The sequence below is a fragment of the Moschus berezovskii genome, chromosome 17 (assembly GCF_049115385.1).
Source record: "Moschus berezovskii isolate FMDL1 chromosome 17, NW_MosBer_1.0, whole genome shotgun sequence".
NCBI classification, from domain to species: domain Eukaryota; kingdom Metazoa; phylum Chordata; class Mammalia; order Artiodactyla; family Moschidae; genus Moschus; species Moschus berezovskii.
The window spans coordinates 70,120,867-70,147,447 of record NC_142476.1 but is presented as its reverse complement, the minus strand read 5'-3'; positions in this window follow the sequence as shown (position 1 = coordinate 70,147,447).

Genomic DNA, 26,581 nt, shown 5'->3' with positions numbered 1-26,581 from the left:
AGCAAAAATAAACAAATGGGACCTAATTAAAATCAAAAGGTTCGGCACAGCAAAGGAAACTATAAATAAGGTGAAAAGACAGCCTTCAGAATGGGAGAAAATAATAGCAAATGAAGCAACTGATAAAGGATTAATCTCCAAATTATACAAGCAGCTCCTGCAGCTAAATTCCAGAAAAATAAATGACCCAATCAAAAAATGGGCCAAAGAACTAAATGGACATTTCTCCAAAGAAGACATACAGATGGCTAACAAACACATGAAAAAATGCTCAACATCCCTCATAATCAGAGAGATGCAAATCAAAACCACGATGAGGTACCATTTCACACCAGTCAGAATGGCTGCTATCCAAAAGTCTACATGCAATAAATGCTGGAGAGGATGTGGAGAGAAAGGAACCCTCTTGCACTGTTGGTGGGAATGCAAACTAGTACAGCCACTATGGAGAACAGTGTGGAGATTCCTCAAAAAATTGGAAATAGAACTGCCATATGATCCAGCAATCGCACTCCTGGGCATGCACACCGAGGAAACCAGAATTGAAAGAGACACATGTACTCCAATGTTCATTGCAGCACTGTTTATAATAGCCAGGACATGGAAGCAACCTAGATGTCCATCTGCAGACGAATGGATAGGAAAGCTTTGGTACATATACACAATGGAGTATTATTCAGCCATTAAAAAGAATACATTTGAATCAGTTCTAATGAGGTGGATGAAACTGGAGCCTATTATACAGAGTGAAGTAAGCCAGAAAGAAAAACACCAATACAGTATACTAACACATATATATGGAATTTAGAAAAATGCAAATGATAACCCTGTATACGAGACAGCAGAAGAGACACAGATGTATAGAACAGTCTTTGGGACTCTGTGGGAGAGGGTGAGGGTGGGATGATTTGGGAGAATGGCATTGAAACACGTATGTTGTCATATGTGAAACGATTCACTAGTTCAGGGTCAATGCATGTTATAGGATGCTCGGGGCTGGCATGCGGGGATGACCCAGAGTGAGGATGGGGGGAGGAGGGAGGTGGGAGGGGGTTCAGGAGGGGGAACTTATGTAAACCCGGGGCAAATTCATATCAATGTATGGCAAAACCAACCAATATAACATTGTAAAATAATTTGCCTCCAATAAAAAATAAATTAATTACCTAAAAAAAAAATAAACATCTAAATAAATAAATAAATTTATATATTAACTTGGCAAAACAAAAAGAAGAATCTGCTATAAAGGTCAATTGAATGATAATTAAACATTTTGCCGAAGCTTTTGCTGTTGAGTGAACTTAAAATGAACAACTATCGATTACCTACTATGTACACAGCCAGAATCAAATAGATGTCACTGGTTCCATCACTGATTGCAGTCTAGTGGGAGATGCTGACATCATAGCAGGCAATTACCTTTCCACATGATGAGGCTAGACAAGGACATACGTATTATCTTGTGACAGCTCTTAGGAGGGCCACTTAATCCACATGCAACCAGGAAGAACGTTCCCTACCTGCATGTCAAATGCTATAAAAGATATTTTGATCCCAGCTTAATTTTTCCAGAATAATCTGCATCATCTTCAGAACAACTTTTTTTTTAAAAACATTGCCATCACACTTATTTACAAATTTTATCCTTAGAACAGAGCTTCCCTGGTGGCTCAGTTGGTAAAAAATTCACCTGCAAAGAAGGAGACACGGGTTTGATCCCTGGGTCAGCAAGATTCCCTGAAGAAGGAAATGGCAACCCACCCCAGTATTCTATCCTGGGGAATTCCAAGGATTGAGGAGACTGGTGGGCTAGTCCATAGAGTCAAAACAGTAGGAGCAGTTCAGTACAGTTCAGTCGCTTAGTCATATCCGACTCTTTGTGACCCCATGGATTGCAGCACGCCAGGCTTCCCTGTCCATCACCAACCCCCAGAGCTTATTCAAACTCTTGTCCATTGAGTCAGTGATGCCATCCACCCATCTCATCCTCTGTCATCCCCTTCTCCTCCTGCCTTCTATTTTTCCCAGCATCACGGTCTTTTCCAATGAGTCAGTTCTTTGCATCAGGTGGCCAAACTATTGGAGTTTCAGCTTCAGCATTAGTCCTTCCAATGAATATTCAGGACCAATTTCCTTTAGGATGGACTGGTTGGATCTCCTTGCAGTCCAAGGAAATCTCAAGAGTCTTCTCCTACATTACAGTTCAAAAGCATTAATTCTTGGGTGCTCAGCTTTCTTTATAGTCCAACTCTCACATCCATACATGACTCTGGGAAAAACCATAGCTTTGACTAGACAGACCTTTGTTGGTAAAGTAATGTCTCTGCTTTTTAATATGCTGTCTAGGTTGGACATAGCTTTTTTTCCAAGGAGCAAGCATTTCTTAATTCCATGGCTGCAGTCACTATCTGCAGTGATTTTGGAGCCCCCAAAAATATTCTTTCACTGTTTCCATTGTTTCCCCATCTATTTGCCATGAAGTGATGGGACCAGATGCCGTGATCTTAGTTTTCTGAATGTTGACCTTTAAGCCAACTTTTTCACTCTCCTCTTTCACATTCATCAAGAGGCTCTTTAGTTCTTTGCTTTCTGCCATAAGGTGGTGTCATCTGCATATCTGAGGTTATTGATATTTCTCCTGGCAATCTTGATTCCAACTTGAGCTTTATCCAGCCTGGCATTTCTCATGATGTACTCTGCATATAAGTTAAATAATCACAGTGACAATACACAGCCTTGACGCATTTCTTTCCCAATTTTGAATCAGTCTGTCATCCCATGTTCAGTTCTAACTGTCGCTTCTTGACCTGCACACAGAGTTCTCAGGAAGCAGGTCAGGTGGTTTGGTATCTCCATCTCTTTAAGAATTTTCCACAGTTTGTTTTGAGTCAGATACGATATAGCAACTAAAACACCAACACCACCCTTAGAATATGCAGTCTAAATTGATATTCAGGCTATCCTGTCTAAATTAAACTAGTGCTCACATAACAAAGCTAGCTCTGAACTCCACATTATGAGAGCTCCCCGCTGTTAAAAAAGAAACATATTAAGTCTAGCTTTGTCACTCAATAACCAATCTTCAGGGTATGAGAAACAAGACTGATAGGCTTTATGTCTTCAGAGTAATTATTATAGAAAATGTGTGGTGAATCAAAGTTTTTGAATTGGTGGAGTCTGAATTTATGAGATGAACTAAACTTGCTACATAAAAACAATTAAATTTTGCAAAGCACAGGTAAGTTACAGGAGAAATGCTGAATTCACAGTAACATCAGGATACTACAAGTTCTAATGTGGCCTGTCTGGAGAAGTTCCCGGGAAGAAATCTCATGGAGATACTAGTCCCTGGAGTCAGTATAGTTAGATTAAAAAATTGCATCTCCCCTACTCACATGACCCACTAGCACAGAGCACTCACCCTCTCCCAGCAACCAGGGTAATTATAATTTATTGAATGAACCAGTCCATTCTAAAGGAGATCAATCCTGGGTGTTCATTGGAAGGACTGATGCTAAAGCTGAAACTCCAACACTTTGTCCACCTCATGCGACGAGTTGACTCACTGGAAAAGACTCTGATGCTGGGAGGGATTGGGGGCGGGAGGAGAAGGGAACGACAGAGAGTGAGATGGCTGGATGGCATCACCGACTCTGTGGACATGAGTTTGAGTGAACTCCGGGAGTTGGTGATGGACAGGGAGGCCTGGCGTGCTGTGATTCATGGAGTCGCAAAGAGTCGGACACGACTGAGTGACTGAACTGAACTGAACTGGCTTAGATGTTTTTCTTTACTATTAGGCTGAGAGTTTCTTGACAGTTGGGATCAAGTCTTTTGAATCCTAAAACCTAACATAGTAGTGACATAACTGTGGTACATAAGGCAGGTTCAAACAACACTGTCAAATAATTAATTCATTGGTTGAACAATTAAATATAAGTGCTGAACACTATGCAAGTTAGATAGCTCCCTGATGACAGCTGTCTCTGTGGTCAGTTTGTTTTGTTCAAGCTTGATTTCAGAGCACTTAAGACTCTCAGTATGTTTTGTTGTTGAATGGCTGAGTACAGTCTCTCATGTCTTTGTAATGTAGCTATGTCTTTACAGATAAAATTTTGTCAACAGAGTGAGTATCCTGCAGATATCTAAAAGATACTTAGAGTTGTAGGAAGTACCCATAGAAGTTCCTGAATTCAACTTCTCATGTCTCAGTTAAAGTCAAAGGGACACTTCCATTACCTGGATATTTTCTTTGCTTGTCCACTCTGGTGGTAAGACGTGAACTTCAGGAATGAGAAATGGGAAGTATATTTTGTATGAGCAGAAGATTAAGGAATAGGGTTTTCCAGCCTCCAACTGAGAAACACAATTTACTTATTTAGGATGGAATTTTATTTGCACGTCAAGATCTATCCAGCCAGGATTAGAGCCATGTGAGAAAGAAAAAAAAAAAAACCCAAAACCCAACCATCACAACACTGGCAAAAAACCACATTTTCACAGGTTAGCAATAAAGCAAAACATTTTTCATTTTTGCCTCAAATTTTTGGCACAGGCAAGGGACAATTTTCTCAAATAGAATGGAAGAGCACAGAGGAGAATGGCAACATGTAAGTGGACTGTTCATAAACAATGGAAAAGGATGAACATTCTAGATGCTGGTTAGAGGGGTGATTTTTTTGAGAAGTCTTTAGCAGGGTGTCTTGCTTGCTTTCCGTGTCTGTTTCTTTCTTTCTTTTTTACAGAAAGGCATATTTTCCTATCCATTAAGATTTATAGTTTTCTGCCAACTACTTCACTGGAACAAGTTTTCCCTTTAACAATGCACATACTAGACTGTAATGTCCCCATAAAAATTTCTTCCCAGATAGTGCTTACAAAATGCATTTCTTTAGAACTCAAGACAGATTGAAATATAGTATTTGCCATTTAGAACCAAGTATGGCTCTCACTTATTAGGAGAATGTGTTGCTACCACCGTTGTTTTATCAGAAGATCAAATTCAAGAAATGAAACATCTCCAGGTTGGGACAAACACATAAACTAACAGTTTTTGAGAAAAATTAGGACTGTCACTGAATCCTCTGGCTCATCTGATCTTCTGTATGACTTACCCATTAGCTGAACTCCAAGAAATGCATCTTTATTTTCCCATCACTGCCAGACCCATGAACTTGGTGGCATTGACCATAGCACTCTAAAAAAATGAAGGCTTAAAAAAGAGATTTAAAAACAGAAAATTTCTTAATCATGCTTTCATAACTTTTGGTGAACAGTTGGTTTAAATTTCCAAATAGCTCTTTTCAAAAGGATAGTATCAAAACACATGCAAAAAATAAAAGACTAAATAAAGCACAATAAATTATTTCACTGCTAAGGTATTAGATTTCAAAGAGAGAAGAGAGTACACATAAGGATATTAGAGTGGACGCTATTGGATCTTTGGGAATTGCTGTCAGATATTGATGAAAACAGAGAGACTGTAAGAGATCAGATAAAAGAGAGAAATGATTACATTTGGAAGAACAACGTGGACTACGTGGCCAACAGAGATCTCAAATGTAAGCTAATAGCAGCCCACGAAAGAACAAAGTTGGAGCCAGTCCCACATCTTTAAGCACATTTACAATCACTCAGCATCTGTAAAAATTTTTACATAGCATTTTTGCTCATTTCGAAATTTGCAAAATACATATTTAATAGGTTTAGCATGTCAGTCAGTCATTTTGTCCACGGGTAGTGGAAAGGATTTTGTAAAAAATGAGCTGGGTTTTGATGCCTCTGCCCTTTCAGCTCTGCCCCAGCCAGCTGTAATCACAGCTGATTCACAGCCCAGAGATGCTGTAAACAATGTGTTCTGTACATTTCAGCATTTACGCTGCTGAGAAAAGCCATCATCTTATACTTTCATCTTCTTTCTCCCAAATTTCACATCCCAGCAACCTGGATCAGAGAGAGCATTTTCAAATTGCTTATTGTCCTCCTTACCTTACCAAATATCACCGAAGAGAAAAAAAATTAAAAGATACAGATTTTCACAAAACATATTTTCCTATCTGATAGGAATATTAACTGCTACATTTGAAATGATCAGAGATGACTCAAACTGAAACATAATTTGAAAAAATAATAATTGAAAAGCCAGCTGGGACAGTAACTGGGAAATTGAGCTAGGTCGGCCAGTTCTGCAAGAGCAGGGTTGTCAAATACACCTGGACTGAAAGTGTATGATTTCATTATATTAAGACAACCTGAAGTAGTCACAGCATGAATGGCTGTCTGTTTCATTTCAATTATATAGATGTTATTTTACTACAAGACTCGAGCTTTTCAAAGTGTCCCTGAAACTTTTCAAAGCATAGAAATGCATTCCATCCTTTCTTCCTATCTCTGGTCGTTTGTATTTACACTAAGTCAACAATTGAAAAGAAAAGAAAAAAACCAAAAAACAGTCGATATCAAAGGCATGCTGGAAGGGCATCCTGAATTAATTAGTAGCATAGATCCTACTCTTCCTATAGCTTTGGATCTATTACAACAGACATTTGCTTCCAGATGGGGCATCAATACTTCAATTATGGGGTATGAAAACCTCAATTAATAAGTGACTGGATTAGAGAGCTTTCCTATCTTTGTGGGCAACAGAAAAGAAGTAGAAACAGTAATTTGTCGGTGAAAATCTCTCAACACTACCGAAATTTTATTATCACATATAAACCCTAAACTGATTTGATATCAAAACTTCTTTTGGTGTTGCATAAACAGAGGTTTGGAAAGCTGCTCCACTCAGTTCATTTCATCTGCCATCTGTAACAGCTTCATACTGACTCCATATTTATGTGATTCTATACCCAGAGGTTCATAACAGAATACTATGACTTGCAGCTGAATTACAAAAAGAATTATGCAGATACAGTATAACACAGAGCATTTCTTTCATGGAGATAGTTTAGGAAGGGGGCTTATTTTCATAATCTGCTTTCCAATTTCACTGGAAGAAGAAGACATAGCTCAGGGTAGTACAACATTATTAGAGAATTTACATCTGTTGGTACTTTTCAGTAATATCTTTAAGATAGATTTTTGAATTCGTTTCAATCTTGATTAGAGTTGACACAATGAACAAAAAAAATATTTCTACACAATGGCAAATCCTAACTGAAAATAATATTGTTTTAGTTTGTGGGGGTGGAAATATTTTTCAAGGAAAGCCTTTCACTTTGTATTTTGAAAGAAAAGAAAAAGTACTAATGTGAATTAGTGTCTTCCTTGTAAGAAGTTACATTTTCATCTGAGATGATTTAGGTGGCATGGTGGTAAAGATATGGGCAAAATAACCTTTTAGTGAAAATGTGTTGCAATTCTATAATGAATCAATGTCATGGCTTTTTGGGTGTTTTTTTTTTCCAGGGTCTCTCATCACATTCTAGTTTCTAGATTACAATCTAGTATTGTGGTAGTAAAGTGCTCTGGAGTGAGACATCTCTGGCCTGAGATCTCAACCAACTCCTTAAAACTGTGAATTGAGCAAGTTACTCAACTTTCCTTAGGCCCAGTTTCCTTATCTATAATATAGTGGCCTTATTTCTTCCACTGTAAAATTGTTGTGAAATTGAGAAATGTGTAAAAAGTGGTTCATTCACTGCTAAGTATGTAGTAATTGCACTATATTTAATATTAAATTGGCAAAATTTTTAAACTAAAGAGTGTTTATCTGCTCCTTAGCAATCTGGCTAAGGAAAACTACAAGCTTTGTAAAATGTCGAGGACCCCCCACCCCCAGGACAAGACCCTCAGCCTTTCAGAATGTGGTTACTGCTCATGACCCCAACCTACATCGAGTCAATATGTTATTACTATTTATCAAGTAAGTTCAAACTTCTCTCCTCTTAAATCCACACCCCCCTCGTTGGTCTAAGCTCTCCATGCCTTAATGGTCAGGACAACTTTCTCTCAATGTTTTATTTCATTTTCAGTCTATTCTAATGACCACTCCTCAAGTCCAAGTGTATTATCCTGGACTATTATTGTTGTAAATCAAATTCCCAAGAAAAACAGTATCAGTAGATTTATTTTCACTTAATGTATTATCAGACAATACGAAACATAGATCTAACAAAACACATCTCCTCAATCTGTGAAGAAATGCCCATGAGTTGAACCACAAATTTGGTTTCATAGCACTGACTCTTCTGAGAAAAAGAAACAAAATAAGAACAGACTGCCCTTGCTGATTATATTTGAAGAACCTCCCTCATGTGACAGAGAGGTGTTCAACTCTAAGAGGTTTCTCAGATGGGTATTGTTTAGTTGGTTTCTTATTATTAAATTGTCTGTCTTTGTTCATTTTAAAGGGGTAACAGATGAAAATATTCAGCTGTCAAAAGCTCATATATGAGTTATCTATTGCTACAAAAAAAACTACCCCAAAACTTAATGACTTACAGGAATGACCATTTTATTTGCTTATTACTCTATGTGTTAGCCATTTGGGCAGGGCTCAACTGGGAGGCTCTTCTGCTTCTGTTACCTAGGGTCACTTAACGAAACTGCAGTCAACCGTAATGAAACTGGAGTGTCATGGGCTAACTTGGCCTCACAGAAATCTCTGGAAATTATCAGTAACAGTTGACTGGGACACATGTCTCCAGAAGGACAGCCTGAGCTGGTGGCTAGGTTCCAGAGTACAAGTACAGAAGCTACAAGACCTCCTGAGAATTAGACTCACATGCCATCATTTCTACTTCATTCTGTTGGTCAGTGTGCATGTGGCTAAGCCCAGAGACATGTATACACAGAGAGGAATTATAACATCCACATTGCACATATTCTGCCATGCCACACAAACCTTCATAAGAATCAATTAATCCATGCTTAATTTCTATTCATCTTCCTGATTCACTTGGATGACTTTTTTCCTTACTATACACTGTGTGCCAGGTGCTAGTGATACAGGAGTTATGTGTGTGTGTGTGTGTGTGTGTGTGTACAGCTCTTGCTCTAAATGATTTTGTCTCTGCCAGATGGTAAAGTTTAGTACATTTCCTGGATGTGAAGTGACTCAGTGACCATGTGATGCTATTAGTTGTGTTCAGCTGAACTGCTGAACCTGACCAGGGACTGAAGAGATGTATGCCATTCATCACAAAATGGACTGGGCAAGAAAGTTTACATGTGCTGTTTACAAACTCAACCTCATTACTTCATGACAGTAAATGAATAGAGCAAGAAAATCAAATACTCTTTTTTTTATATTGTCATCACACTTGCATGACAAAACAGGTTTTGATCCCCACTGAAGCAGATTAGGGTGGTAGTTAAGAACTTGGTTATGCAAAAGAAAACAGAAAAAATATATAATATATATGTATATTCTTTTTTCATATGTAAGTGAAGTCTCCATATTCTCACCAAAAAATAGAAGCTATACTATAATCTATCTCATACAATTATATTGTGGAACTGAGAAAAGAAAGTGCAAAGTGTATAAAACTCTTCATTACATATATAATAGTATTATTATTTTATAACTGGTGAAGAAAAAAGGAACTTCATTTAGAACTGTTTGCTGAAAGATTCAGAATCTGAACCTACTTAAATGTCAACAGTTTCTCTCCTTTACCCCCTACCTTTCAAGGATCTTGGAAAACCAAACAAAAATTAATAGAAGGTTTAATTGTAGTATACTGGCTTGAATTGGGATCAACTGTCTTTTCCTGAAACATTTTTTTATTAATTGAATGGAACATAAAATATAAAAAAAATGTGTGTGTGTGTGTGTGTGTGTGTTTACTACTGATGGTAGCAAATGACTTCTGATTTTCCTTTTTTCTGCCGGAAAAAACTCTTTGCTTTATTGTAATAGATTTTATTTTTCTAACCCCTTACTCCACAAGATGTATTGAGTATGGAATAATAGAAAAAAAGAATATCCACTTGACATACTCTAAATTCATTCCAGGGCCAAGAACTGCCAATTCAGAAACAAGGACTAAAATTCATGACAATAAGAAGGTCATATTTCTGTGTTTTCAGTAAAGATATGCCAGGAACCTGCTATTTAGGGCCAAATTCCAATTTTAAAATTTAGCTTTTATCTACCCCAAAGTTGTGATGCTGTACCAATTATAGAATAAAACATCCCTCTGCACTCTGGACACCACCAACCGATGCTAGAAAATTCTTGCAGCTGACAATGCCTGACTCTAAATTTGCGATTGTTGGACTTCAGTTGGTTATATCATCACTTGAGCATTATTTAAATACATTTCTCCTTTTAATTCAATTTCCTGTTTTGTTTTCTCAAAACCATAAATTTTCTCTTAAGAAATTTTACAAAATGCATATTGTTTTCCCCTGAGACCTGTGCTATTCCTCAACTGGGCACTGCCTGCCTGCCAAATGACTTTTTTTTTTTTTTTCAAGTTTTCCCTTTATTGATTTTGCATGATGGTTGCAACAATTTTCAAGTAATGAAAAAAGAATGAAGAATGTATGTCCTTTCCAGCAGAGAGCCACAAAATTAATGTTAAAACAAAGCAAAACAAAACTCCACCCTCCAAGTGGTCTTGGACACCCAGTCACCCTCTTCCCAGTTCCCTTATTTGGATTTAAGATGTTTCTTATCATTTTTCCTCCTGTTCAAAATAAACTACTTATGCCCAAAGAAAATCTGCCATGTAGGACATTCGTGGTAATGTTCTTGTGGTTTGGGTTGGACCCTAGATCCACTACCAACTAGTGTAGAAACCTTGGGGGATGCGACCTAACTTCTCTGAACCTACACTGTGTCATTTGTAAGCAAAGACTAATAGAGCTTACTTCACTGGATTGTTTTGAAGATTAAAGATGTGAATGCGAGCGTGCCCAGCACAGTGTAAATTGAAGCTGAATGTGAATCAGTTGTCTGTTTTACGGGTGAAATGAGCATTTTCTGCCCTCAAGGCACATTGGGTAGATGGAGAAGGACACAGGGAAAGAGACAGTGATGAAAAGCAAGCACACTGGAGAGACACACTGACCTGATGGGGAGGGACCAGAGCGTATCCTGCTGGATACCAGAAACAGACAATGGATCTGCATCAAATGGGGTTTTAACCCCGTTTTGCATCTGCAATAGTACATAATATGTACTAATGATTGCTGAATCTTTTTATAGCCCCAAACAAGTATTACCGTACACAGGAGCTTATAATGGGAGTCCATAAGCCATAGCTTGTGGACCAAATCTGGCTCACTGTCTATTACTGTAAATAAAGTTTTATTGGGGTGGAGCCACACGTGTTTATATCAGTATTGTTTCTGCGGCTTTTGTGCTACAATGGAGAGTTAAGCCTTTGCTGCAGAGACCTTTCAAGGCCCACGAAGCCAAAAATAGTTACCATCTGGCCCTGGTCCTATATAGAAATTTTACCAAACCCTGGCCTACGGAATTGAGTTACCTATTCACTTCTGCCTGAACAGTGAGAGGGCTCTTGGAGAACCTCTAATTCACATACCTTGTGATTCTTTGAAGATTATATTTTAATGTAGAGGCTTCATTTTCCCAAAGGAATTATTTGCTCAGTGCTTTTTTAAAGGAGAACCTAATTTTATTAAAAACAAACAGAAAACAAAGAGTACCTATGATGTGCTGAGACGTGTCACGAGCTCTAGTAGGCATCTTAATGGAGGAAGTGTACCATAACGCAGGGGATGAACTAACGGCCCTGGGGTGGAGCCCTCCTTGCTGACTATCAGTATAAAGCCACAGCTAAGGTAAACACAAAAAGAAAAATGGATATCACTGATTTTATTTTCATTCCCAGTCTTCCTCTGGATCTGCCTGTCTACCCTGGTGCCTGCACATGTGCTAAGTCGCTTCAGTTGTGTCCGACTCCTTGCGACCCTATGGATTGTGGCCTGCCAGGCTCCTCTGTCCATGGGATTCTCCAGGCAAGAATACTGGAGTGGGTTGCCATGCCCTCCTCCAGGGGATCTTCCTAACCCAAGGATCACACCCATGTTTCTTACGTTGCCTGCATTGGCAGGTGGGTTCTTTAACACTAGCACCAACTGGGAAGCCCGTCTACCTTGGACTCCTGTGAAATATCACCACATGGAGACACTGGACAACCATGTGGCAAAAGACACAGGTTCATGGAAACCTATCGATCAGAGCCCCGGTTACAGTAGTCATGCCACATCAGGGCTGACAGCTCTACCTTGGCAGAAATTTTTTGTGTACGTGTGGCCCCTCATTCTCCAAGGTCACGTTCTGGGTGCTAGAACACGATGTGCAACTGTGTTTGGCTGGCCTAAGGAGGAGCTAAAACAATTGATAATTGACTTGAGGTCATATCCTCTCTAAATGGCAGCTGCTTATACTGTACTTACTGTACAAGAAAGGCCAAGTTGGCATGGCTTTTGATTCTCTCTGCAAAATCCATTTGGATCCATTTGTTTTACTACTATCAACCTGGGGGACAAAGGAAAATTCAGCCCTAGGAATGTAGAAACCACTGTACTTAAAATGATATCCTTTGCTTATTCATTTTAAGTAGAAGGCCACACAGACACAGAAAAGCAGCAGGCTTATGAATTGAGATTTAAGGTCCATTCTGGCTAAAGGGTCCTCCCTGATGCTCAATCCTAGAGGCAGTACTCCACAGTCTTGAATAATTTTCAAACCTTATTTTCAATAATTTTCAAACCTTCCATGCCCAGGAGAGTTTTGCATGTTAAAAGACTGCAGGATGGGTCTGCATAACATTCCCCAGAAAGTTCAGGCTGAAACTGCATTCAGGCCAAGTCCGTATGGTGCACTGCTCTGTAATTGTTGGGTTTCTTCCAGAAGGCTCTCAACACATGGGACTCCAATGAAGTTCAGCATGTGGAAAGGGCTGAAGCCTGAAGCCTGTGTGTTTGTAATGGAAACAGAGCAGTGACCCTGTGATCCAGGTCTGTATCTGTGCCGCCATAAATTGTGTTTCTCTAAACAGAGCAGCAGAATTGCCCATGATGGGTGGGGGCAGGGAGAGTCTGTAAAAGGCTCCCTCAGATAGGGAGGTGGCAGAGCCTCTTAATAAGAAAACCACGAGTTTAAGAAGGTCTTTACAGTTTGCAAAAGGACCTTCACATTTAAGATTCTCAGAACAAGCCTCTGATGTGTGTAAGGCAAGCATTGTTTTCCTCCTTTTATACATGAAGCATCTGAAACAGGAAAGTCAAAGGTCTTTCTCAAGGTTCATAGAGAGCCAGTCAGAATCAGAGCTAATGTCCTTTGATACCTAGTTCAATATTCTTTCTAATGAATTATTCTCTGGTGTTTGTTTCCATGTGACTGTCTAAAGCTATCATAAGTATTCAAACACAATACCTGTCCATGAAATAAATCTTATGCAAACACTCTCAAAGACTTGACCAACCTGAGGTAAGAGCAAAGGACAGGAAACATTTGCCAATCATAATGATTATATTAATAAATATAATATTTATTTGAGAACACAAAGATTCTTTTATGAAATATAATCTAGTATAACTAGAAGTTTGGAATGGTCCCTTCAATCTTGAATGGGAATGATTTTATCCTCATTGATGAGTAGGAAAAAGAACTGAGTCAGGCACCACTAGCCAGTAATTCTGTAATAGGTATCAGCCAAGGTTCAAAGAACTGAGCTACCTTAAAACAGGGGTCCCCAACCTCCAAAATCTAATGCCTGATGATCTGAGGTGGAAGTGATATAATAATAATAAAAATAATGTGCACAATAAATGTAATGCACTTGAATGATCCCAAATCCCTCCCTCCACCCAGTCCATGGAAAAACTGTCTTCTACAAAAATCAGTCCCTGGTGCCAAAAAGATCGGGGATTGCTGCCGTAGAGGACACACAGATGTCCATGAAGACAGCAGTGAGAAGAATAAGGTTAAGACCAAAAGTGAGGCCCATGGGAAAGCCTACTCCATCAGAGGAACAGACATGGCTTTCTTCTTACACACACACCCACTGAGTCCTGCCATGATTAAGTAAAAAAGACCTTGAGCTTGCTCCCCATGACTTAGTGCATCAAACATGCAGTGCGTTCCACTGTCTGATTACTCCTCAAGGTGCCCAGGTAGCCTGGACTCCACTGTTCTCCTTTGCGTTTGTCCCACCTGACTCCATGTTCCCTCTCATCGACAATCCAAAGATATGGAAGAGGAAATCAGAGGGATGCCCAGCATTTTGGAATATATGGTACTGGAAAACAAAGTCTAGCCAAACACAAGTCAAAAAGATACGGTAGCAATTAGGTATCAAGGAAACTCATGCTAAAATAAGAGAACTCAGTAGCCAGACCCTGAATTTAGGTTAGCTGGGTCTTTTCTACCAGTCTGTGCATTCTCTCCACAGATACTTGCATAATCACAGTGCTCCATGCATCTCCCTCAGAGAGTGAGAATATGAACATTTTTATTTCTTTTCTTTTTGTACTTTTTAATATGAATAAAGCTGGAATTCACATAGCACTAATTAAAAATAAATGTAGACTTTTTCAGTCTCCCAACATAGAAGAATATCAAACATTGGTTTGACAGAGGTAAAACAAAACAGAAGTTATACTACATTAGCTAGAAATTTCTTTTTCAAAAAAAAAAATTATGTGTTTGAGGAAATGAGGACTAAGTGGCACAGCTTGTTTTGTCAATTCAGTACTTGTGATTGGTTTGTTCATATTTTCTTTTTCTTCCTGGTTCAGGCTTAGAAGACTGTATCTTTCTAACAATTTGCCCATTTCTTTTAAGTTGTCCATTTTATTGAAGCAGTCTCTTATGATCCTTTGTACTTCTTTGATGTCAACTTCTCCTTTTTCATTTCTAATTTTATTGATTTGAGTCCTTTTCTTTCTTTTCTTGGGGAGTTTGGCTAAAGGTTTAACAATTTTGTCTGTCTTCTCAAAGAACTAGCTTTCAGTTTCATCGATCTTTGTTATTATTTTCTTCAAGTGTATTTCATTTATTTCTGCTTTTATCTTTGTGATTTCTTTCCTTATACTATGGCTTTTATTTGTTCCTTTCTGTAGTTGCTTTAGGTATAAAGTTAAGTGGGTTATTGGAGAATTTTCTTATCTCCTAAGGTAGTGCTGCTGCTGCTAAGTTGCTTCAGTCTTAATTTCCGTCTTAGAACTGTTTTCATTGCACCCCCTAGGTCTTAGATTGTCATCTTTTCATTGTCATTTGTCTCTAGGTAATTTTTTATTTCCTCTTGGATTTCTTTAGGGATCCATTGGTTGTTTAGTTAGCTTGTTTTTTTAATGATGAAATCATTCATTCAAAGTATCATCCTTGTATGTAAGAAGACATATGGATGGCCAACAGGCACGTGAAAATATGCTCAATATCACTAATTTTTAGAGAAAAGGAAATAAAAAATACAATATGGTGTCACTTCCCTCCAGTCAGAGTGGCCAATCATCAAAAAGTCTACAAATAATAAATGTTGGAGAGGATGTGGAGAAAAGGAACCCCTCCTATACTGTTGTTAAAAATATAAATTGGTACAATCACTATGGAGCACAATATGGAAGTTCCTCATAAAAACTAAAAATACAGTTACCATATGATCTAGAAATCCCACTCCTGAACATAGATCTGGAAAAGATGAAGGCTCTAATTCAAAAAGATACACACACCCCAATGTTCATAGCAGCACTATTTACAATATCCAAGATATGGAAGCAATGTACGTGTCCACTGACAGATGGATGAATAAAGAAGATACGGTGTATATATATATATATACACAATGGAATATTATTAATTCATAAAAAAGAATGAAATAAGATAATTTTCAGCTACATGGATGGACCTTGTGGTTAACATACTAAGTGAAGTAACTCAGGCAGAGAAAGACAAAGATCATGATATCACTTATATATAGAATCTAAAAACGTGATACAAATGAACTTATTTATAAAACAAAACCAGAATCACAGACATAGAAAACAATCTTATGGTTACCAAAGGGAAATTAGGGGAAGGGATAAATCAAGAGTTTGACATTAACAGATACACATAACTATATATACAATAGATAGACAAGGATCTACAATATAGCACAGGGAACTATATTCAAAATCTTGTAATAACATATAATGGAAAAGAAACTGAAAAATAAGTGATATATATAACTTTGATGTGTATCTGAAGCTAACACAACAGTGTAAATCAACTATATTTCAATATGAAAAAGTTTCTGATCAGAGCCATGGTTCATCCAACTCAATAAATTAGCATGACGGCCTTATGATGAATCCGGTGGTTGCCCACTATATTACCACTTTTCAACTTCATGTCCTTTACATAAGTAAGAAGCCTCAAGATCCCTGGTGCTCTGTACAATTGTTTAGGGTGTGCCTTGCATAAGACAGCCTGTCCGGGAGGCTTAGATCTCACTCCTGCACTCAAGGAATTCACCTGGCATCCATCTCTAAGGGGGGAAATTTTTTTAAAAAATTAGATCAAAGGTACTGGGTGAGCTAACTTGGAGCTTGGCCATCAGTAATCTCAGCTTTGATTAAAAATAAAATCAGGAAAGTTTATAAAACATGTCAAGAAACATATCGCCAAAAGTCTCCCTTTGAGAATAGAGTAATAAGTGACACTGTAAGAGAATCAGAGGGAAAGAGGCTTTATTCAATGATTTAGCATGAAGAATTTATGAGCATTACCATTTTTCATCAAAAGTGGCATTAAATTACTATCACCTGCTACGCAAGAACAGTAGCTTTATTTTGTGATAGCACTGAAAGTTATTACTGAATCAATATCTGTATACTTCCTCCTTCCCAACTTCTCCCTCCTTCTCTTTCCTAGCATTTCTGTCTCTCCGCTTACATTGACCATTTTTTCTTGCATGCTGTCTACTTTATCTATTGGTGCTCTTAACCTACTAATCATCTTTATTTTAAATTCCCCATTTGGTAATTCAAGCATCCTGCCATGTCTGGTTCTTAGGCTTGCTCTGCCTTCTCAAACTGTGTTTTCGGCCTTTTGATATGCCTTGCAATTTTTTCTTGATACTCAGATATCATGTCCAAGACAAAAGGAACTAAATAGGCCTTAGTAACATGGTGGTGAGATGGGAAGGGGAGGTCTATGATTAGGTCTCAGACTTTCAGTGAGCTTGTGCCTCTGGGCTGTGAACGTCACAAATTTCTTGCAGTTATTCTTTCCTCCCTTAGTTGAGGCAGGATGGGTAGAGCTGGATAGAGTTGTGTTAGTTCCCTACCCCCAGTCATTTCAGTTCAGTCACTCAGTCCTGTCTGACTCTTTGTGACTCCATGGACTGCAGCATGCCAGGCTTCCCTATCCATCACCAACTCCCGGAGCCTACTCAAACTCATGTCCACCATGTCAGTGATGCCATCTAACTATCTCATCCTCCACTGTCCCCTTCTCTTCCTGCCTTCAATCTTTCCCAGCATCAGGGTCTTTTCCAATGAGTCAGCTCTTCACATCAGGTGGCCAAAGTATGGGAGTTTCATCTTCAACATCAGTCCTTCCAATAAATATTCGGGACTGATTTCCTTTAGGATGGATCTCCTTCAGTCCAAGGGACTCTCAAGAATCTTCTCCAATACCACAATTCAAAAACATCAATTCTTCTGCGCTCAGCTTCCTTTATAGTCCAACTCTCACATCCATACATGACTACTGGAAAAAGCATACCTTTGACTAGATAGACCTTTGTTGACAAAGCAATGTCTCTGCTTTTTAATATGCTGTCTAGGTCAGTTAAGTTCTGATAATAATACCCTAGGAGGGTAGGCTTTAATAATGCCCTAGGAGGGTAGGCTCTGGTTAACCGCTTTCCCTTGATGGCAGAAGAACTGAGTCCTCTGGTGTATTTCAAAATGGTTCTTCTTCCAGCTCCCCCTGCAGGAAGCTCTAGGAGATTTTTCCTTAGTATTTACTGTGGGATCTGGTGGAGCTCCTGGAGGTAAATGTCACAGTGTTGAGCCCTCCTGTGACTGGATTCCCCTGGAGTTGTTAATTAAGAATTTTCCAGTGAGCCTCCAGTAATCTGTCAATTGCCATTTAGGTTTTTAACTCCTGCAGTGCTTTCTACTTTGTGAGTTTTCACTCTGGGAAGCCTAAACTCCATGCATAGACTTGACTGTCTCTCCAAGTAGTCTGCCTTGTGTCTACCCTTCTCTTATGAATACAAGAAGAGCTGTTTTTGTTGTCACTCTCTTCAGCTTTTTCTTTTTAGGACAAAATAGCAACTTCCAAGCATCTAACGTGAAAAACCAGAAACTGGAACTCTCTGTCCACTTTCTAAAAGGGAAGGCTTCTGGATTTCTAAGTCACCTTTCATGCTCTTTGTCATACTGAAATCTGGATAGCAAGCTATTTCTCCAGATAATCAATGAGAGGCAGTCCAGTTCAGTTCAGTCACTCAGTCATGTCCGACTGTTTGCAACCCCATGAAACGCAGCACGGCAGGCCTCCCTGTCTATCACCAACTCCCAGAGTTTACCCAAACTCATGTCCATCAAGTCGGTGATGCCATCCAACATTCTCATCCTCTGTAATCTGCTTTTCCTCCTGCCCTCAATCTTTCCCAGTATCAGGGTCTTTTCCAATGAGTCAGCTCTTTACATCAGGTGGCCAAAGTATTGGAGTTTCAGCCTCAGCATCAGTCCTTCCAATGAACACCCAGGACCAATCTCCCTTAGGATGGACTGTTTGGATCTCCTTGCAGTCCAAGGGACTCTCAAGAGTCTTTTCCAACACCACAGTTCAAAAGCATCAATTTTTCTGCACTCAGCTTTCTTTCTGGTCCAACTCTCACATCCATACATGATTACTGGAAAAACCATAGCCTTGACTAGACGGAGGCGAAGTGGAAATTTTACTCCCCAACACCTTGGCTCAGAGGAGCAGAGAAAGGAAAATTGTGAGATAGTGAGTAGCATGGATTATTTCAATAAGAACAACTGGGGTGTATATTTTTAGCTACCACTCTGCAATATGGAATTTTAAGGAGAAGGGGAAGCTATTCAGACAATATTTTCAGGAAGCTTTCCTTGTGCCATTTAGAGTGAAACCCCTGCCTCACATCCTTTCAGAAAAACTGTAGGAAAAAGTCAACATTATTTCTCAAGGCTTCTATGAAATGAACTATGCAAAGAGGAAATCAAGCAGGGACCCAGTGATATTTATTAGAGTTATTTCTCTTTTGAATTTAGGATGGTGCTAGTGAAAAAGAACCTTCCTGCCAATGCAGGAGACTTAAGAGATGTGGGTTCAATCCCTGATTCAGGAAGATCCCCTGGAGGAAGGCATGGCAGCCCACTCCAGTGTTCTTGCCTGGAGAATCCCATAGACAGAGAAGCCAGGTAAGTACAGTCCATAGAGTTGCAAAGAATTAGACACGACTGAGGTGACTTAGCATCAGTTTAGTTCAGTTCAGTCGCTCAGTCGTGTCCGACTCTTTGCGACCCTATGAATTACAGCATGCCAGGCCTCCCTGTCCATCCCCAACTCCCGGAGTTCACTCAAACTCATTTCCATCGAGTCGGTGATGCCATCCAGCCATCTCACTCTCTGTCGTCCCCGTCTCCTCCCACCCCCAATCCCTCCTAGCATCAGACTCTTTTCCAGTGAGTCAACTCGTCGCATGAGGTGGCCAAAGTATTGGAGTTTCAGCTTTAGCATCAGTCCTTCCAATGAACACCCAGGATTGATCTCCTCTAGAATGGACTGGTTGGATCTCCTTGCAGTCCAAGGGACTCTCAAGAGTCTTCTCCAGCACCACAGTTCAAAAGCATCAATTCTTCGGCGATCAGCTTTCTTCACAGTCCAACTCTCACATCCATACATGAACACAGGAAAAACCATAGCCTTGACTAGATGGACCTTGGTTGGCAAAGTAATGTCTCTGCTTTTTAATATGCTATCTTAGGTTGGTCATAACTTTCCTTCCAAGGAGTAAGCATCTTTTAATTTAATGGCTGCAATCAGCATCTGCAGTGATTTTGGAGCCCAAAAAAATAAAGTCTGACACTGTTTCCACTGTTTTTCCATCTATTTCCCATGAAGTGATGGGACCAGATGCCATGATCTTTGTTTTCTGAATGTTGAGCTTCAAGCCAACCTTTTCACTCTCCTCTTTCACTTTCATCAAGAGGCTTTTGAGTTCCTCTTCACTTTCTGCCATAAGGGTGGTGTCATCTGCATATCTGAAATTATTGATATTTCTCCCGGCAATCTTGATTCCAGCTGGTGCTTCCTCCAGCCCAGCGTTCCTCATGATGTACTCTGCATATAAGTTAAATAAGCAGGGTTACAATATACAACCTTGACGTACTCCTTTTCCTATTTGGAACTAGTCTGTTGTTCCATGTCCAGTTCTGACTGTTGCTTCCTGACCTGCATACAGGTTTCTCAAGAGGCAGGTCAGGTGGTCTGGGATTCCCATCTCTTTCAGAATGTTCCACAGTTTATTGTGATCCGCACAGTCAAAGGCTTTGGCATAGTCAATGAAGCAGAAATAGATGCTCTTCTGGAACTCTCTTGCTTTCTCCATGATCCAGCGGATGTTGGCAATTTGATCTCTGATGCCTCTGCCTTTTCTAAAACCTGCTTGAACATCTGGGAGTTCACGGTTCACATATTGCTGAAGCCTGGCTTGGAGAATTTTGAGCATGACTTTACTAGCGTGTGAGATGAGTGCAATTGTACGGTAGTTTGAGCATTCTTTGGCATTCCCTTTCTTTTGGATTGGAATGAAGACTGACCTTTTCCAGTCCTGTGGCCACTGTTGAGTTTTCCAGATTTGTTGGCATATTGAGTGCAGCACTTTCACAGCATCATCTTTCAGGATTTGAAATAGCTCAATTGGAATTCCATCACCTCCACTAGCTTTGTTCATAGTGATGCTTTCTAAGGCCCACTTGACTTCACATTCCAAGATTCTGGCTCCAGGTGACTGATCACGCCATCGTGATTATCTTAGCATGCATGCATGCAAATAGACATTCAGGTCCTAATCATTGTAACATTTGCAGATTAAGAAGCTTGGAAATATAAAAATTCCAAATATAAAAATAATGCACAAATTACATTATTTGAGGTAATAATTTAAAGCTCTTGAAATAATATTTTGTTGAATTCGATGAGTTAGATTAATTTTAAAATTTAGCTATTTAAAAAGTAAGCAATGACATCTAGTAGAAAAGAACTTTCTAAGCATAAAGCAAATATCATAAAGGAAAACAGTGTATTTGAGGAAAAAAGTTATAATTCTCTCTACACTAAAAACACTAGAAATAACATACTAGGGGAGTAATATTTATAAAATATATGGTGGACAATATGGACAAATATATGGTTACTATCCTTAATTATAAAAAATAATACTTCTTTTCCATCAACAAGAAAAAGAGGAGTTTTTAACTGAAAAAATACACAAAGGACACAAAGAGGCAAATTACAAAGGAAAAATAAACAAATGAGTCTATGTTCAACTTTACCAGCATCATACAATGAGTTCCATTTTCAACTATCAAATTGGCAAAGGTTAAAACCAAAATGAATTCCCTGTGATGGTAAGATTATGGGAAAGCATGTGCTCTTACAGGCTGCCAGTTCAACAGGACTTCTGTGTAGCAGATACAAAAGTGAATATGAAAGACAGCCTCAGCCCCTATGGAACTCTAGGTCTATGGGGAAAACACTAAACAGAGATAGGCATTAAATAGTCAAAGCGTTTAAGACCTTAGTGTAGCTTCAGAGTAGGATACACATATATATCCCACTGCTCCCCTAACCCTGTGGTTTGGGCACAGACTAGCAAGGCTGGAATCCAGTCATTTAGGGGTGTGTGTGATGTATAAGGTATAGCTCAGAATAAAGAAGCAATGTTATACAGCAGAGCATCTCTCTATGACATCCCCAGAGGCAGGGAGGGGGCAAGGCCAGAGAATGGAACACTTTTCCTGCTAGTCAACATTAAAAATGAACAAAGAAACAAACAAGCATAAAACTATTTCCTCTTCTTAGAAGAAAAGGAAACTGTAAATATTTATAATTTAATATAAAGGTTGACCTGACAGATTGAATGTTTTAATTCTGGCATCCCAAGCCAATTCTTACCCTTAAAAATGGCTTTCCTCCCACCCCTTGTTATTAGCAATTCCCTTGTCTTGTGCATAAGGGAATTTTCCTGTGAGAGGCTCCAAGCACTTTCAGAAATGCTTGAATAGCAATTAAATGGTTTCCAGGCCTTGGGGGTCTTTATTTCTAACTCAGTTCAATAGCATATCCTGGGATGTTTATTGCACTCTGGAAAGTAACTCTGTCAAAGGCAAAGGGATAGAAGATCCCTGTCCTGTGTTCCATTTTCTTCAGAAATGGTATTACGAAGGAGCTGTCAGCTCTGGGAACTGTCAAACTTGATTTCTGCCATCTGCAAAACTGAGGTGGGAAGATTTTTACAATCATTCTTTCTGATCAGTAAGGAAATTCTGTAAGAACTTAAAATTATTATAGCTCTTCTGTTTTCTCTTCAGCTCTGAATACAAAGTACACAAGTGTCTAAAAATTAAAGTAGAATCTTTAGGGTACTTAACATGAGTTGGGTAAAACTGTAAATATTCAACAAGGATGGGTGTATTAGCAGATAATAGTCTTCTAGAAAGAAAACAAAAATGACAATATGTGTAAATATCTTTAAACTGCCTACATATTGACGCACTAGCCCTAATTCTGGAATTTATCCTAAGATGACAATTAAAGAGATGCTCAGTTTCATGTGCAAACATGATCCTCTCAGTATTGTTTAAGATTGCAATATTTAAACAAAAATACAACAGCTTTCAGACTATTTAATAAAAGATTACTATGAAATAATGTTTTTCTTTTCCAAGAATTTTCTGATACAAAAAAATGTTCTAAGGGTATTTTAAATCAAAATTAGTTTGTAAAACAGTATGTTTACTAAATCCAAGTATTTTTAAAATGTGAATAAAAATGAAAATAACCAAAACTATATGAATTAAAGTGTTAATAACAATTCTTCCTGAGTGCTAAAAATATGGATGTTCTGGCTTATATTTCAAGATGTTGTATATTTTATAAATGTTTATATACAGGAATAATTGGGAAAAACAGATAATTATTTCAAGCATTACTTTTCTGGATTTATACACACCATTTTATTTTTCAAAATGGTGAAATATATAAATGATTAGGATTTTCCTTTTTATGATCACGAGTTATCAGGAAATAATTGTAAAACTCTTTCAAAAAAAATGCCTTTACTTCTTAGTAGAAAATTGCAACCTGACTTTAACAGTTTCTGTTATTTTCATTTAGGGAAGATAAAAGACTAAAATTACATCCCAGACTATATGAAAAGACCCACATTTTAGTGTTTAAGTAAGTTACTCCCAGGTGTGGTTTTGTGATGCCCCAACCTGTTATTTCCAATGAATATTTCTGATATTATTTCATATTTCTCAAAGAATTATCAAAATCTGTGAACCATCTTTTACCTCACCCACTCTTTAATCTTTCTTATGTAACCTGATGAAAGTTCTCCTTAACGTCTCGTTTTAAAATGGAATGGTTATCTTGGGCAATTTTTAAAACACTTAAACTACAGTTTAAAATTTAAGTTATTTTTAATTGCAAAAGCAGTTTCTGATCAGTGTGGGAAAGTTAGAAAATACGGGTAAACCAAAAGAGGAAAAAATCATAATCCAACAGTCCAGACAAGATCACTTTAAATCCCATGGTATATGTTTTGTCAGGCCTGGCCTTTTCACATGCAAAGATTTCCACACATAAGTAACAGAAACACACTTTTTTAATGAAAATAGGATTAAATTATATGTACAATTTTATTGTTCAGTCTTTTCACCTAACAATATATAGTGAACATTGTCCCAAGTCAATAAAAATGCATCTATAATATTATTTTGAAGTATAAAACATACTCAATCATATAAAGTTTCTCATTCAATTAATCCTGTAATGATAAAAGTTTAAATTGTTTCCAATAGTTACCATCATGAAGAGCATTGCAATGGACACCTTTGTTGTTTAAATTAAAATAAGCCATCTGGATTAAGCTATAATAATTTTATAAATGTTGGAGTTACAGTCCTGATGCTACAAAATTACCAAAGATTATTAACATTTCTTTCCTTTATATGTGATGTACATTTTAAACCAGAGTTTCTTAAATTTAAGAAACATGTAAATCTCTTTTAAAGGAAAATATTTTTGAAGAATCTAATTTGAATTTAAATGTTTTAATCAAGTACTTCTTTAAGACACACACAGACATACAAAGACATACAAACATAAAATACGTATAAACGACTAACAGAATGGTAATCTAATCAAACAAATTTTATAAAGATAAATTTTAGGACTAATACAATTCGAATGAATGACAATTTATTACACCAAATAATGCTGCTTTTACTGAGAAATTAAATACCATGGTGCAGGTTACCCTCTATTAAGCACACCTGGAAGACTGTGGGTATCCTGGGATGGTTCTGTTCTCCCTGCACTTTCTCAACTTAAATAGATTATCTTAACATCACTTAGCCTTTGTTTGCTAGTGACCATCATTTGATTGCTGGTTGCCACTCATTTCCCCCACCTCCATTAACTCAACAATAAAATAGCCCTGTTCAGCTTAAGGACCATGAAAATCCTAGACATAAACACAAATACAGACACTGAATTCACAAGGAGATTAGACAATGTAGACACTGAATTCACAGAGGTCAGATAATCCAGGATATAGTATTTTTTAGAATGGCACTCAAATGAAAAAGTAAAACATTTATTTATTTATTATAGAAAATTCCCCAAATCCCAAGAATACTCTAGGGATAAAAGAGAAGAAACAGGTATCACTGAGTCAAAGTAGGTTTCCTCCATCTTCTTGGGTAGAGGAGGAACGTTTGATTTTTGTCAAGGAGAAGGGACAGATCTAGACCAGGGAGGCTTAGGGAAAGAGTCGGGCATGACTGAGAGACTGAACTGAACTGTAAACCTGAATGGGGGAGGCATAACATACTGAGGCCTTTCCTGGTGGCTCTGATGGGAAAGAATCTGCACGCAACACAGGCAACCTGGGTTCAATCCCGGGGTTGGGACTGGCTACCAACTCCAGTGTTCTCGGGTCTTTCCTGGTGGCTCAGACTCTGGAGAAGGGAATGGCTACTCACTCCAGTATTCTTGCTTGGACAAGTCTATGGAGAGAGGAGCCTGGTGGGCCCCAATCCATGGGGTCACAAAGAGTCGGATGCAAATGAGCGACTAACACTTTCACTTTCAACATACATTTAGGCTCCTTCAAGGGCTTGACTACATTCTGGAGGCAGAGTGTCCAGGTGTTTACCTGAACGACAGGATTTGGAGACAATCAGAATCAGGATATAATGTAGATTCTGGGTCTTCTGATTTTGTAGTCTAGAGTACAACCCTCTTAGCCCAGTTCTCTGAAACTACAAAAATACTAACATCACCTTTCAGGTTTGCAGTGAGAATCAAATGAAGTTTTAAGTGTAAAGGAACTGTCATATAGTATAAAGTCCAAACTCTTTGCTGTGCCCTGTGAGTCGCTGTCTATCTGATACCATCTCCTCCCATTGTTTTCATAATTTATGCTGGAACTTATTCAACTCTTTGAATAGTCCAAACTCCTTTCTGTCTCAAGAACTTTACAAGGACTGCTCCCTTACACCAGAATTCAAAGGACGTACTCTTCAATATCTCACCATTCTCTGCTCAGACATCACTCTTACCTCAAATAACCCCCTTCTTTCACTGAATGAGTCCTTCGCATTTAAACTTTGCTTTATTTTTTCCCATAGAAGTTATATTCCCTGAAATTATATTATGTATCTGCCTATTTGTCTGTCTCATTGTTGGTTGCATATAAATATCTTGACAATAGAAACTTTGTTTTGTTTCTACCATATTCCCAGCCACAATTGTGTTTTCTGGAAGAGAGCACTCAACATTTTTCACTACCTATGAAGTAAGACTTGGCATCTTTCAGGAAATTGGGAACTACTGTTTCGGTCTATAGAGCCAGAAAATATCAATCTTCCATACAATTATAAGTTAAATTAAAGTCAACTACTAAACTCCTCTCACATGCTTAGTTCAGAGATAAGAGCCTTGAAGAATGGAGAATAAAACGTATGTCAAAGAGCTCAAGCATGGAACATTGGAGATATTAGGCATATAAGACTGATATCACTATATGGAAGATCCAAGGATTTTTCACTTCAGTTCAGTTCAGTTCAGTCGCTCAGTCGTGTCCGACTCTCCGCGACCCTATGAATCACAGCACACCAGGCCTCCCTGTCCATCACCAACTCCCGGAGTTCACTCAAACTCATGTCCACAGAGTCGGTGATGCCATCCAGCCATCTCATTCTCTGTCGTCCCCTTCTCCTCCTGCCCCCAACCTTTCCCAGCATCAGAGTGTTTTCTAGTGAGTCAACTTGTCGCATGAGGTGGCCAATGTATTGCAGCTTCAGCTTTAGCATCAGTCCTTCCAATGAACACCCAGGATCGATC